The following is a 13,315-nucleotide window of genomic DNA, read 5'->3' as shown; positions in this document are numbered from 1 at the left end:
CTAGTAACTAAAAAAAAAAATATTTGCATTTTGCTATCACATTTGTAAGATTAAAATCAGGCAACAAACTAATCCACTATTCACAAAATTCGCATATGAATTGAAAATGAAATGACATATAGATCTTATTAATATATAACGATAAAAAGAACTAGTTACATAAATAATACAATAGATTAAAAAGTAAAATAAAAAAAAACACTTACAACCAAAATAATGCATATAATAACAAACAATTGCCAAACTCAAACTCGAAAAAACTGAAAAATTGTGCATAATAACAGTATCATAATTTTCCATAATTACAAACAATAACCAAGCCTAACTAAAAAAAAAATCAAAACTAAGAAAAACAAGAACCAAACTTCAAACCAAAATAACAGTGCAAATAAAATTAAAGGTTACAAAAAAAAAGAAAAAAAATTCAGATCTGGCGGTTTTATCTCCTATCTCCCATTAACCAAATTCAAACCACAACCGTAACCAAGAGACATTTAACACTTCCAAGTTGCTTTAAGGGTCTACTATAAGCATCCAAGTCCAACCATTTGACAACGCCAGAGGACGACAGAGGATGTGAGATCCAAATAAAAAAACGCCAGAGGACGACAGAGGATGTGAGATCCAAATAAAAAACGCCAGAGGATGTGAGATCCAAGTTTTAAAAGAAAAAAGAGATAGAAAGAGAGAAAGAGGACGACAGAGGAAGCAAAAGCAACTGGCTCACCCAAACTTCGAACCACTTCGAACCACAACCAAACTTCGAATCAAAAAACGAAAAGAAATTAGAGGGAACGAAGACAGTGGTCGGCTTCGCGAGCGGTGAACGACAGTGGCCGGCTTTGCGAGCGGTGGAGCGACAGTGGCCGCCTTCGCGAGCGACGACGGTCGCGGTGTATTTCCGGCGAAGAAACTTGAGATAGAGGCCGTTAATTTCTGCTTGTTGTCTCCCGTGTATTTTCGGCGAAGAAAGAGGAGAGAGAATGTAGGAGGGTGAAGGGTGAAGGAGGGAGAAAGCAGGAGGGTGAAGGAGGGAGAAAGCACTGCGAGAATGAGAGAGGGAGTAGGAGTGAGAGGGAGGGGGGAGAAGGAGGGAGGCGCGATTGTTAGATTTAGGGTTTTGAGTTTTGTAACATCTAAAGGGGGCGCGTGCGACCTATATATATATTGAGCGTTTATATTGCTGCGGTTTCCACGTAGGACCGCAACAATATATTCAAAAAATGTTTTTTAATATATTGCTGCGGTCCTACGTGGAAACCGCGGCAATATTAGCTGGCCTGAGCCCCACATTTTTTTCAAAATTAATCTGTTGGACAATATTGCTGCGGTTTTGGGCGGGAACCACAACAATATTATCATTTTTAATTAAATGAATGTTACAATAATATTATATTTTCCTAAAACAATGATTTATAAAACTACTCTATCACTATTGGTCAAATATCCAACATTATTTCTATGATAAAACTAGTATACTATATATATTAGGAAAAATTGACGATAGAGGTCTCAACTTTGGGTGATAATTTTTAAAAGGTCTGAACTATTGATTAACCTGTGTAGGTCCCAACTTTAGGGGGTATTAACTTTTAGCGGGCCTTAGTGACTTGAAACTAGTTTAATAGGTCATAACTTGTAAAACTTGGGTCACACCAGAAGGGTTAATTGAGGGAGGGAAGTAGGAACTAGGTGAGATTTTAAAAAAAATCGTTAGTTTTAAGTCACCGAGGCCCGCTAAAAGTTAGGACCCCATAAAGTTGTGACCTACACAGGTTAATCAATAGTTCAAGCATTTTAAAAATTATCGTCCAGAGTTCAGACCTCTATTGTCAATTTTCCTATATATTATTAATCAGAGACATATAATAAATCTAAGGTACTACATTGTTAGTCTTCCTTAGCTTCTTGATATTATTCAGGCATAAATGTCTCATCATCAACTTCTTCTTCCCCATCCTCATTGTAGTCAATATACTTCCTCTGCCATTTGGATCTTCTAATAGGTCGAGTATCTTCATCTTCCTCAGGTTCAGTATCAGTTTCATACCTGAAACAAGCATGATAGATACCCCTTCTAGTATTGCCTCTAGCATGGTCAAGTTCTATAATGACTTCGTCATCACTAGGTATTTCTTTCCTCAGAACTCTACGCATGGTCCATTCTAAGTCAGTATATTCTCTATTATCGATGGGTGCAATGTCCTCATCAATTTCATCGTCACTCAGGATAATAGGGTTATCATAGCTTCCTATTATGGCATACATGATTAGGGAGCTACAACACAAATAAACCATAATGTTTTAGTACTCTCTCTGACGTATTCCCAACAATAATCAATAGGAGTAAGTACCACATCATAGGCAGGAAAACATAACATTTATCAGGCAAGAAAATATAAACAGCTAGCAAGGAAAATAATCATGCATCATCAGCAAGAAACAAAAATTATAATGCATCATTAGCAGGGAAGAAGAATAATAATGCATCATTAGCATGGAAGAAAAACATAATAATGCATCATTAGCAGGGAAGAAAAATATAATAATGCATCATTAGCAGGGAAGAAAAATATAATAATGCTGAACAAATTATTCAATGCAGGCATATAATATTTCTATCCTATATGCCCTTCCTATACTACCCATTCTCACAATGCAATATTATAAATTAAACTTTAAAGGCATGAAAATATAATGCAGACACTCTTTATGAAAAAATAATACTTAAGTGTCTATAAAAAATTTCGACAATACAAAAAAAAATTTCGGACCTATGAAATTTGAAAAAAAAATTTCGACTCTCTAAAAAAAAAATTCGGACTGTTCTTTTTTTCGGACCTTTATAATATTTGAAAAAAAAAATCGAACATTAAAAAAAAAATTTCGAACCATAAGATTTCCGAAAAAAAAAATTATTCGGACATAAAAAAATTTCGGTCTAAAAAAAAATGATATATTCCTATAAGTTTTCAAAATGAATAAGTAGGAGCAATTCTAAAGTTTTCTTCAAATAACTAGTAAGCTAGTTAGTTAACTAGGCGCCTATAAATTTTGAAAATAACCTAAAGCTTCCAGATACCACTTTGTAGCACCCCGATAATTCTCTCTTTTTAGAAATACACTAGTTATTAGGCCTGGGCTATGCCCTGGGTAAGAAAAAAATTTTATTTATTAATATAATACTTTATGATAATAACACTAAATACAACTTAGCCTAGTGGTTAAAACTTTAGCATATGTACTTGAGGTCTCGACATCAAATCCTATACTATGCAATTTCTTGATTTTTTTATTGTACATGGATTACATGAACTAAAACTCCCTAGGGAGAGCGCCACGTGGCACAGTTTCTTGTTTTCGCACGCCTTTTAATATATTTGTATAGATTTATGATACAAAACTTAAAGAATTACCCAAGTATTATCACCCGTGTCATAACGTATCGGCTTATTCAGAATTTTGTAGCGAAAACATATAACTAAACTTTAACCTTTTATTATAAATAAATTAACACTCTAAATAAGTCTTATTCAAATAACTTAATAAATTATGTTCCTACTAATGCAGAAAAATAAATTATACTAGTTACACATTCTCTCCATTCCAAATTCTCAATGATGCACATTTGCGAACTTGTAATGTCAATGCTATACTGAATCTGCTCACCAAAATGGGTCATCACAGGATCAATAAGGCAAAGCCTATGATCGCAATCACAAACAAAGCACGTAATAAGCAACTAAAACATAAGCATTTCTAACATGATACTAAATAAATAATATGCATGAACAAATAATAATATAATCATATAACAATATGCAAATAACTTTAACTGAACTAAACTCTAAACATATTTTTATTACTTTAATGGAATAGTTATTGGAACTGAGTTGTTTTATATACTAATGCCTTCACCCACGAAGACGAAATACGGTGCTACTAGGCACTACAACGCATTTCAGATTGACCTGCGATATCGAGGAACTTTTGCTAACTTAAAAAGGGATGGTGATCAATCTATTCCTGTAAAAAGCCATGGCTCGCTCACCATGTACTCCAACTCCTAATGTCCAACTCTAGACGTGCACCAGTCTAAAGTCTATAACTATTCTCGTTACACTTTACGTTATTTCCATATTATCACTTGCTATGACACACATACAAGTACTCCATCCGTTTCCTAAAGATCTTCCCTCTTTCCGTTTAAGTGCGTTTCCAAAAGATCTTCCCTCTTTTACTTTATTCCTTTTTATCCTCTCATGTCCTTATCTTTTGGTCCACTATTACATTGTTAAATCAATTTTACTCCCTTTCTCTCTCCTACTTTACCCACCCCATACCCCACACAAATGGATCCTCCTTGGTATCTGTAGGAACAGTAACAAGGAAGATCTTTAGCAAACGGAGGTAGTAATACATAAATAATAATCAAACAGTCACAACTGAACTTCTTTTATCTTAGGATTTAATAAGTGATCACAACTTACAATCCAAGACTACTTTTTATTAATTTCAACTTTCTTATTTGTTGAACCTAGCCAACAATAATCTTACTTTTAAAAAGGGATAACTTATAAAACTTACCAAATAAGGCCCACAGTCCTCATAAGATACTGAAAATAATACTTGTGAGGGAATACATGAATAACATGATTCAATTTCTATAACATATATTAATTCCTCATGCGAATTAATAAATAAAAACTCTCTTTTCTTGCTTGTATCAAATATTCCATAAAAACATACAATCTAGTATTCATAATAAATCTCAAATCACATGTTTGCACATAGGCATAAAACATGTAGCAATCAAATACTAGAAATCATATATGAACATAATAAGTTCCTATACATGATACTAAATTTTCTTTCTTCTTAGATCATGATACTAATCACATAGCACACAATTATGTACGTACCTTGTGTAAACTAGTCGGCAGACCACTTTTAACTCCTTAAAAGTCTCCTACAGAATATTCTCCGCCTGGAAATCAATATAAACTAAAATTAATACTCTTAAATAAAAATACAGAAACTCTAAAATATTTAAAATCCCCTTTAAATAAATTCAAAAGCTGATTTTAATATCAAAACTTCAATTACTTTTAATTCCTAGCATAATACTACCATCCTAGTAATTAAAACTCTTAAAACTCCATTAATAAATTTCTATCTGAAATTCCAACAACTTTTAAAATCATAAAATCTTCTTTAAACATATATAAACATGTTTAAAATCATAATCTAAAACAATCTTATAGTATTTATCATGTTACTATGGTTTTCTAGTAATTAAAACCCTAAAAATCCATGCTTTAATGATTAAAACTTCAATCTAACTGTTACGTAGTGCAATACTAGTAAATCAATACTACAACTCCCAACAGTAGGTTCTCAATTTGGAGACTTGTGCAACAAAACCTGAGCTCGTATTCCGGACCTGAGGCCTGCCTTGAAACCTGCAAGAAAGGCACCCACCCTGGAGGTTTGGGTGGTATTTCCCCCTCCGAAGCTTAAGTAAGATATCAAGGATAAGGAACTTTTAGAGAGAGAAAGTAGAGAGAGAGAATTTATGGCAGAATAACAGTACTATGCCCTGAAAAACGTACCTTTCCCCTAATTTCAAGGACTATTTATACTGTTTGAAATGACTGCTGTACCTTGATGTCACCCTAATTTGGGAGCATCTGATTGGCTGAGTAATAATATTGCGACACGTGGCAGATGCTGATTGGTCAGTACACCTCCCCTTTTTACAGTAATAGGCTTTACCTTTACTGGCCCTAAGTACAAATTTGGGCCATAATGAAGCTTGTTAGTACACTTTTTTCCTCAGAAAAGTGTACTTTAGCCCATCTAAACTTTTGACCCATGTACTTTACCAGTACAAGTACGTGCCACTTGTAAGGTGGCGATGAGGCCACGTGGCACCTCCATAGCCGTTGATTTTAAGGCTACAACATTTGCCCCTTAAAAGAGGAAGTTACCATTTGGGCGCCAAGACGTTTGGTTTCCTCTTTTAACCAACTAAGAACTCCCCTTCCTTTTTCAAAAATGAGGCGCCATTTAGCTGGTCTCAACAGGTCAACCTTCAAAGGCATTAAGTAGACAACAGTTATTTTTACCGGATGAGGGGGTCACTTTCACCCCTCTATAAATATGTCCCTTTGTCGTTTTTGAAATCATTTTAACATCCTTGAGAGATTTTATAGAGAGAGACTCTGCATATTTTTACTGAGCTTTTAGAGAGAGAAAATACTTCCGTCCAAGCTCTTGCTAAGTGCTTTTCAATCCGGCCGAAGTTTCATCCAGCTCGTCCTTGACATCCGTCCAATCACTTTAAACAGGTATTCCTTTCTTTACTTCCCTTGTATTTTCACGCATTTTTTAAGAAAAATGGACTCGTCTTCTTTATCAAATAATCCCGGCCGCTCAAGGGTTAGTACTGACCCTAGAACAGAGAGCCTTTCTTCTTCGGCATATTCTAGAGTTAGGCCTATCTCGGCCGGCTATGCATTCTTTTATTTTCGATATGGACGACAAAGTCAGACGACCCAGTCTTTACCTGTGCAGGGTAATCTGGTGCGCGTCAAGCAAATAGCTCATATCAGACGAGGGGTAAACCTTTCGGCCTCCAGCTCAGAGATGGAGGCATCGACCAGACGAATTCTTGCTGCCGGGGAGAGCCAAGTCCAAAGCGCCCGACCAGCACAACAAATTCCTTCTCCTAGAAACGTCCAGGAGGAAACTATTATTAGGGGGTCTCCAGATCCCAGGCCGTCCAGGCAAGACATGGCCACGGATGAGGTTAGTGAGGTGGAAGCCTCCTCCAGTCCGGCCAATGATTCTGAGGAGCCGTCCACCACTTCTTCAGAAATAAGGCGTCGTCTAGGCCCTTTGTCCGACCCTAGGTTCATCTTGGCCGACAACACTTGGCTAAGACGAATAGGTTCTGACCTCAAACACTTTTCTACCGCTATGCCCATGTCGGGTTACTAGTTTGTCCTTCCTGGCCGAGATGACACAATACTTAGTGCTCCTCCTGGCCATTTTGCTGTTTATAGGCTGGCCCTGGATGCCGGATTGCGCTTTCCTTTGCACCCCTTCATCAGCTGTCTTCTCCATTACTACAATATAGGCCACAACCAACTAGCCCCAAACTCTTAGCAAAACATCCTGACTTTCTTAGCCGTCTGTGAGCTAAAAGGGGTTGACCCTTCGCTGGCCGCCTTCTCCCAAATACATTATGTATTTAAGGTTCCTCGCACAGTGGATGCAGCCTGGTTCAGTGTGTGTAATCGTCAGGTCTTCCTGACGTCTTGGGACAAAACGTCCAAGATGCACTCCTGGAAGGCCGAATTTCTATTCGTCCAGGCACCAAATGAAGTCGTTGCCAGACGACTCCGGTATTTCAGCCGATCTACTACCAATACTGGACGAATGGCGTCCTACTTGGAACTGGAGAGCACTTCTGCCGAAGAGATGATGGAGTACTTCATAGTATCGGAGTACTCTATTAAAAAATCGTCTTTTAAGGGACCGTTCAATTGGATCCCCTTCAAAGAGATGTTTTATTGTGATAACTTCCTGGTCGCTCCCGGCTTGCGGCAGGCCGAGGATAGAGGTATAATCCGTATTTTTCCCAAGTAAAGCTTCTTGTCCAATGTCCATCATCTTAATTATGCTTTATTTTCTTATGCAGACTCGACCAGGGCGAAACTCAAAAAATCTTGGACAGGAGATATGAGTTCGGCCAAATTCACCAACCCCCTCTGGAGAGAGTTTAGCAAAACCGGCGCTGAGAAGAGGACGGACACACTGGTACATTAGCAAAAGATTTCTTTTCTCTCTTTTTTTATTTTTTTTTTACCGGATCCTTGCTTTAAGAAGCAGATAGTCATGGAGTAGCTTGGCGGACTTCCTCAATCCCCCAAGATTCGTCTAAGAGCGAACGTTTTGTCCTCTAGGACGGGTGCTGCTGTTAAGACGGACCCTGCTCCATAGGGGAAGTCGACCAAGACCTGGGTTCTTCTAGAAGGGTAGTCGTCCGATCTTAATTGGCCGGCTTCCTTCTATAGAGAATGCTATGTCTTATTCTCAGCTTTTTCAGGACGGGTTCCTCTTTTAACAGAGTTCCGTTCACTAGAATTGAAATCTTCTTGGCCGTTTTCCTTCTTTTACTGGTCGTTAACACTTTTACTTGCTTTCTTTTTCAGAAAAATGCCCCAACGTCTAAGGCGTTGGCAGAGAAGGCGGCTAACAAGAAGAGATCGGCCACTGCAGGGGATGCACCTCCTCCTAAAAAATTCAAAGGCTTTACTGCCAAGAAGAAAAAGCCCTCCCAGCCTGCATCTAAAGTGGTGATTTCAATCCCGGCCGAGGATGATCCTCCTGTCACTGAGGAGAGGGTGCTGGTTACCTACGACGACCATGTCGATCCTACTCTTCCCCTTATGTAACAGCCTGTTTTCCCGAGCTGCTAGGTAAATACACTTAAGATTCACTAATCACAATCAATGCTTAATAAGCCTCGAAATAAACATTTACTCGCAACGGAAACATAACCTAGAAAACGATCCTGAACTTGTGGGTTATTGGCCCACAAAACAAAATCCTTTATATAAGACTTCAATTACACTGATATCTCGACTAATATTCCCAAATATTGTATACAACGAAATATATCAGAAACTATTCCTTAATTGACTATCTAAAATACAAACTCAATCCATAAGCTACGACGGCATCTTTATCTTGCTTCGCTTCAGAATCCTGAGCTCACAACACCAAACCTGCAACGATGTTTGACTCTGCCACCCACCAAGTGACAGGCCATAGAAATGACAACACCATCAGCAAAGCTGAGTACACACTGTGTAATAGAAAATACAAGTTTAGGTGTATTTTGAAAACTAACACATAGTTATAGTAACAGATAATCACACTCAACTTAGTTGATATATTTTCACAAAATCAAATCGTTTGGCATGAACGCGAGTGGAGAGGGGTACCACGCAGTACCAGCTGTCTCCAAACTAGTGAGGGTCGTCACCCAGCCTTTTATTGTTATGCTTGCAAGACTTACCCGGACATGTCCTATAACGCCAGAAATTCGCCCTTCCTGGAAGGCAACAGTTAGGGACTCTACCCGCCCTAACTAGGGGTGCCTATTCATGCCTCACTTTCATATTTATAAAGTAAGATATTTAATGATTCATACTTGAATCCTCAATACTCATAACATAAACACCATATTCGACCTTATCTGGTCTTAACTCATATTTGAATCATTTCCTCATTATCATACCAAATCATATTTTGAGAAATATAGTATTTTCGAACGATTTCGATAATTGAACAAAATGATACTAACAATCCAATAGCAATTCACAACTAACTCACAGAGATGTATCTATAATCATGGCCATTACCACAAACGATATATGATATCCAAAATTCAATATAACGCCCACGGGAGCATTTAAATATATTTTGCTGAACCTAAAGGTTACCTCAACTCTATAACAATTATACGAAACCTCCAATCATCATAACTTGATTTCCCATATCATCTTCAATTCTATACGTCTACATAGCCATCTTCCAACAACCACCTCACAGTAACATCAATAATCAATGACCAAACTTAACTATTCTAATTATCTTCTTCTAACGCAACCATTATGCTAATCAAACTGAATCCCGTAAATAGAAATTAACGAAGTCATTCCATAACTCATAACTCGACTTCATGCATATCAACTCCAACTATAATAATTATAACAGTCTCCCAATTCTAAGATTATGACTTCCCTCACATCATCAACAACGACTATCCAATAAGAACGATACAACAACAACAACATAACAACAGCACATACAACAATAATACCACCTCCACCACCAACAATAATAACTCCAACACCAATAACACAACATTAAGCACAATAACATAACAACACAACCACAATACAACAGCACAACCAGCAATAGAAACCACCACCTACTATGTTCATAACAAACCTAAGTAAATCATATTCCCAAATTTATCACTCCAACTTCTTGGATCATAATAACAAGATGAATCATATTGTTCTACTGAATACTTTGGATGTATATACTTAAACTATAAACCACATGATACTAGCTCTGACACATCATCGTAACCTTTTTAATCATATCCAAACTAATTCATCTTCCAAACTAGTAAACTATTTCAACTATAACCTACCACAACATCACCACAACAACAGAACAACAACATAATAAATCTACCACAACCATCATAACTACTCCACAATAGCCACCACAACTACAACAACAACAACCATAACAACGGCGCAACAACAACAATAGGTAACAACTTTACAACAACTCCACCACAACCACAATGATAGAAAAACAATAACCCAACAACACTACTACAACAGAGCAACAACAACAATATCAACTCCACAACAACTTCACCACAACCACCACAACAACTCCACAACAACAATAACATAACAACTCCACCTCAATCATCACAATTACTCCACAAGTCCATGTACTAAACACATTCCATTAAGAAGCATAATCGTAATACTTAGTGTATAAGTGTTGTTTAGGTCAAATAAAACATCTCTAATGAACCTTAGCATGTTATACTCATGTAATATACTCAATATACACATAATAAAATACACATCATAAGTAAATTCATTTCATAGACATGCTTTACACTAGAAAGAAACAATCACCTAACTATAGGTATGGAAATCTCTAGGGTAAAACCAAACTAAGTGTGTACCTTAACTAAGGATGCTTAAAGCCATGAAATTCCTTAATCCACTTGGTTAACTACTCCTACAGCTTCCCTGAATGTTAAAATGCTAAAGATTAGTTTCAACAAGCTTATAGATATGAAAAACTAAGCTTAAATACAAGAGGTGTAAACTGTTGAACTTACAACAACTTATGTGATCTTTCAGCAAGGTTTTCTATATGACTTTATGGTCTGAAGGTTGGAACCAAAGCTTCTACTACTTTGTATGGATATTTAGAAGAGTTATATGTAAAGAAAAGTGGGTGTCCAAGAGGAAGAAATAAGAGAAAAGAGACGAAAATCCAGAACAGGCTTTTATAGTCTGTTCTGGCGGTACCCCCAGGGGAGGGAAACCTCTTCTGGGAAAGGTCGGTTTCTTGGAGTTTTTGGGTGATTCTTGCTTGAGGTGTTAGCCTAAGGTGTTGGCTTTCATGCATAAAAAGTTCTTTGAGAGATCGACACTTAAGAAGCTGCTAAGCAGCTTTCTTTGAGCATAGGTCTGAGCTGTAATTTCAGCTGGCCCGGTTTTACTATGTAAGCAATTTAACCTATTGAGCCACGTAATTATTGGGGATAAATGACCATTTTAACCTTAAGACATCCCAAGCATGTCATATATCAAGTTTGGTTGGGTTCCGAGCTCGGATTCAATCCCAATTGGCTCTTTAACTGGAAGTTCATCGCTACCCGATAAAACAATCTCCAAACGATTTTCATAATCTTAATGTTTAAGGCTCTCAAGGAATTTCTAACTTATCTATTGGTTTCCAAAGCCTTCTTAGCTAATAAGAATGAGGGTTCTTATCCTCTTTGACCTTTCTTAACCACTAAGAATGATAGTACTTATCCACAAGCTTTCTTAACCATTAAGAATGATGATGCTTACCACAAGCTTTCTTAACCATTAAGAATGATGATGCTTATCCACAAGCTTTCTTAACCATTAAGAATGATGATGCTTATCCATAAGCTTTCTTAACCATTAAGAATGATGATGCTTATCCACAAGCTTTCTTAACCACTAAGAATGATGATGCTTATCCACAAGCTTTCTTAACCATTAAGAATGATGATGCTTATCCACAAGCTTTCTTAACCATTAAGAATGGTAATGCTTATCCACAAGCTTTCTTAACCATTAAGAATGGTAATGCTTATCCACAAGCTTTCTTAACCATTAAGAATGATGGTCTTATCCACTTTTAGCTTTTAAATAAAGGTTCTTAAAAACAGGGCTATTACACCTTAATTATGAACAACCGGACGCGGTCGTTCAACTGGATGGGATAGAGAGTCAACCTGCTCAGCCGGACGCGGCTTTAGACGAGTTGGCTTTTACTGAGCCAGTTGCCAAACTGGTATCCCAGATGCCAGAGGCTAATAGAACGGCCTCCCAATCTTCTGGTGAGTCTTATTACTCTAATGTATTTCGGACTTTGCGAGTTGGCGGGCGTTCGATGAGTTCGTCCAACAAACAGGCCGTTGTTATCCCGGTCCGAAATATTGACGAGTCTCCTCTTTCAGATAAAGGAAAAGGGCAGGCTGGAGTGGCTCATGACGGCTCTCCCATACTCTCGGACGATGAATCCTCAGCTGCTTTCGCGAGCATGTCCTCGGCCAACCGTGAGAAGCTCAAGCGGGAGCTTTTCAAGTGCTTCCCTGAGCCTTATATCAAAGGTTTGAGGGGGGCTTCGTCAGGACATGTAGGCTACATGTCTCAACTTGCTGCTGAGGTATACTCTTGTTCTTTTGACGCATGTTTTTTGTACTTGAATATATTTTTCACTTTGGTAACCGTCCTGACATATCTTTGTTTTTCCTGCGCCAGCTCTTTGCTCGAAGCATATTGACTGAGGACTGGGCAAGATTGCTCAGAAAAGAGAATAAACAAATCGTCCGCGATGCTACCAAGGCAGCAAACCAGGCCCAATTCGCCATGGCCGAGCAAGAAATATTGCATCTCCAGTCAAAAAAGGCTTGGGACCCGCTCGACCGAAATGGAGGCCGAGAATAAGAGGTACTTAGTCCGGCTGACTGAGCTGTTGGACGAAAAGGCAGCCTTGGAGCAGACTCTGAAGGTCGAAAGAGATACAGCGCTTCTGGCTTGCCGCGGATCTTCGAAGAGAGAATCGCTTTCTTCGGGATAAGAACCATGTGCTAAAGGAAGAAGTCACGACAACATTTGAGTCGGCCAAGGAGCTCTGAATGGAGTAATTGATATGACGAAGGATTGGGCTGTGAAGGCCTTTGAAATGCTGGCCGAAGAGGACGATATTCCAAGATACGTTCGTCGGCTTAACTTTCAGGAGAGCCTTCACAAAGTTACTTTGGCTGGGGAAGAACCTCCTGTATTCCAGGAATCCTCAGATGACGAGGAAGAAGAAAAGGTCGACCCTGAAGCCCAGGCCGACGATGCAACTCCAGAGACTTAGCTTTTCTTGTTGTTCTCTTTTCTTAATATTGGCCGCAGGCCATTTGTACTTTGTAGTTTTTCTGTTTTTTGTGCAT

Source organism: Beta vulgaris, chromosome 7 (assembly GCF_026745355.1).
Source record: "Beta vulgaris subsp. vulgaris cultivar EL10 chromosome 7, EL10.2, whole genome shotgun sequence".
Taxonomy (NCBI): domain Eukaryota; kingdom Viridiplantae; phylum Streptophyta; class Magnoliopsida; order Caryophyllales; family Amaranthaceae; genus Beta; species Beta vulgaris.
This window is presented reverse-complemented; position numbering follows the sequence as displayed.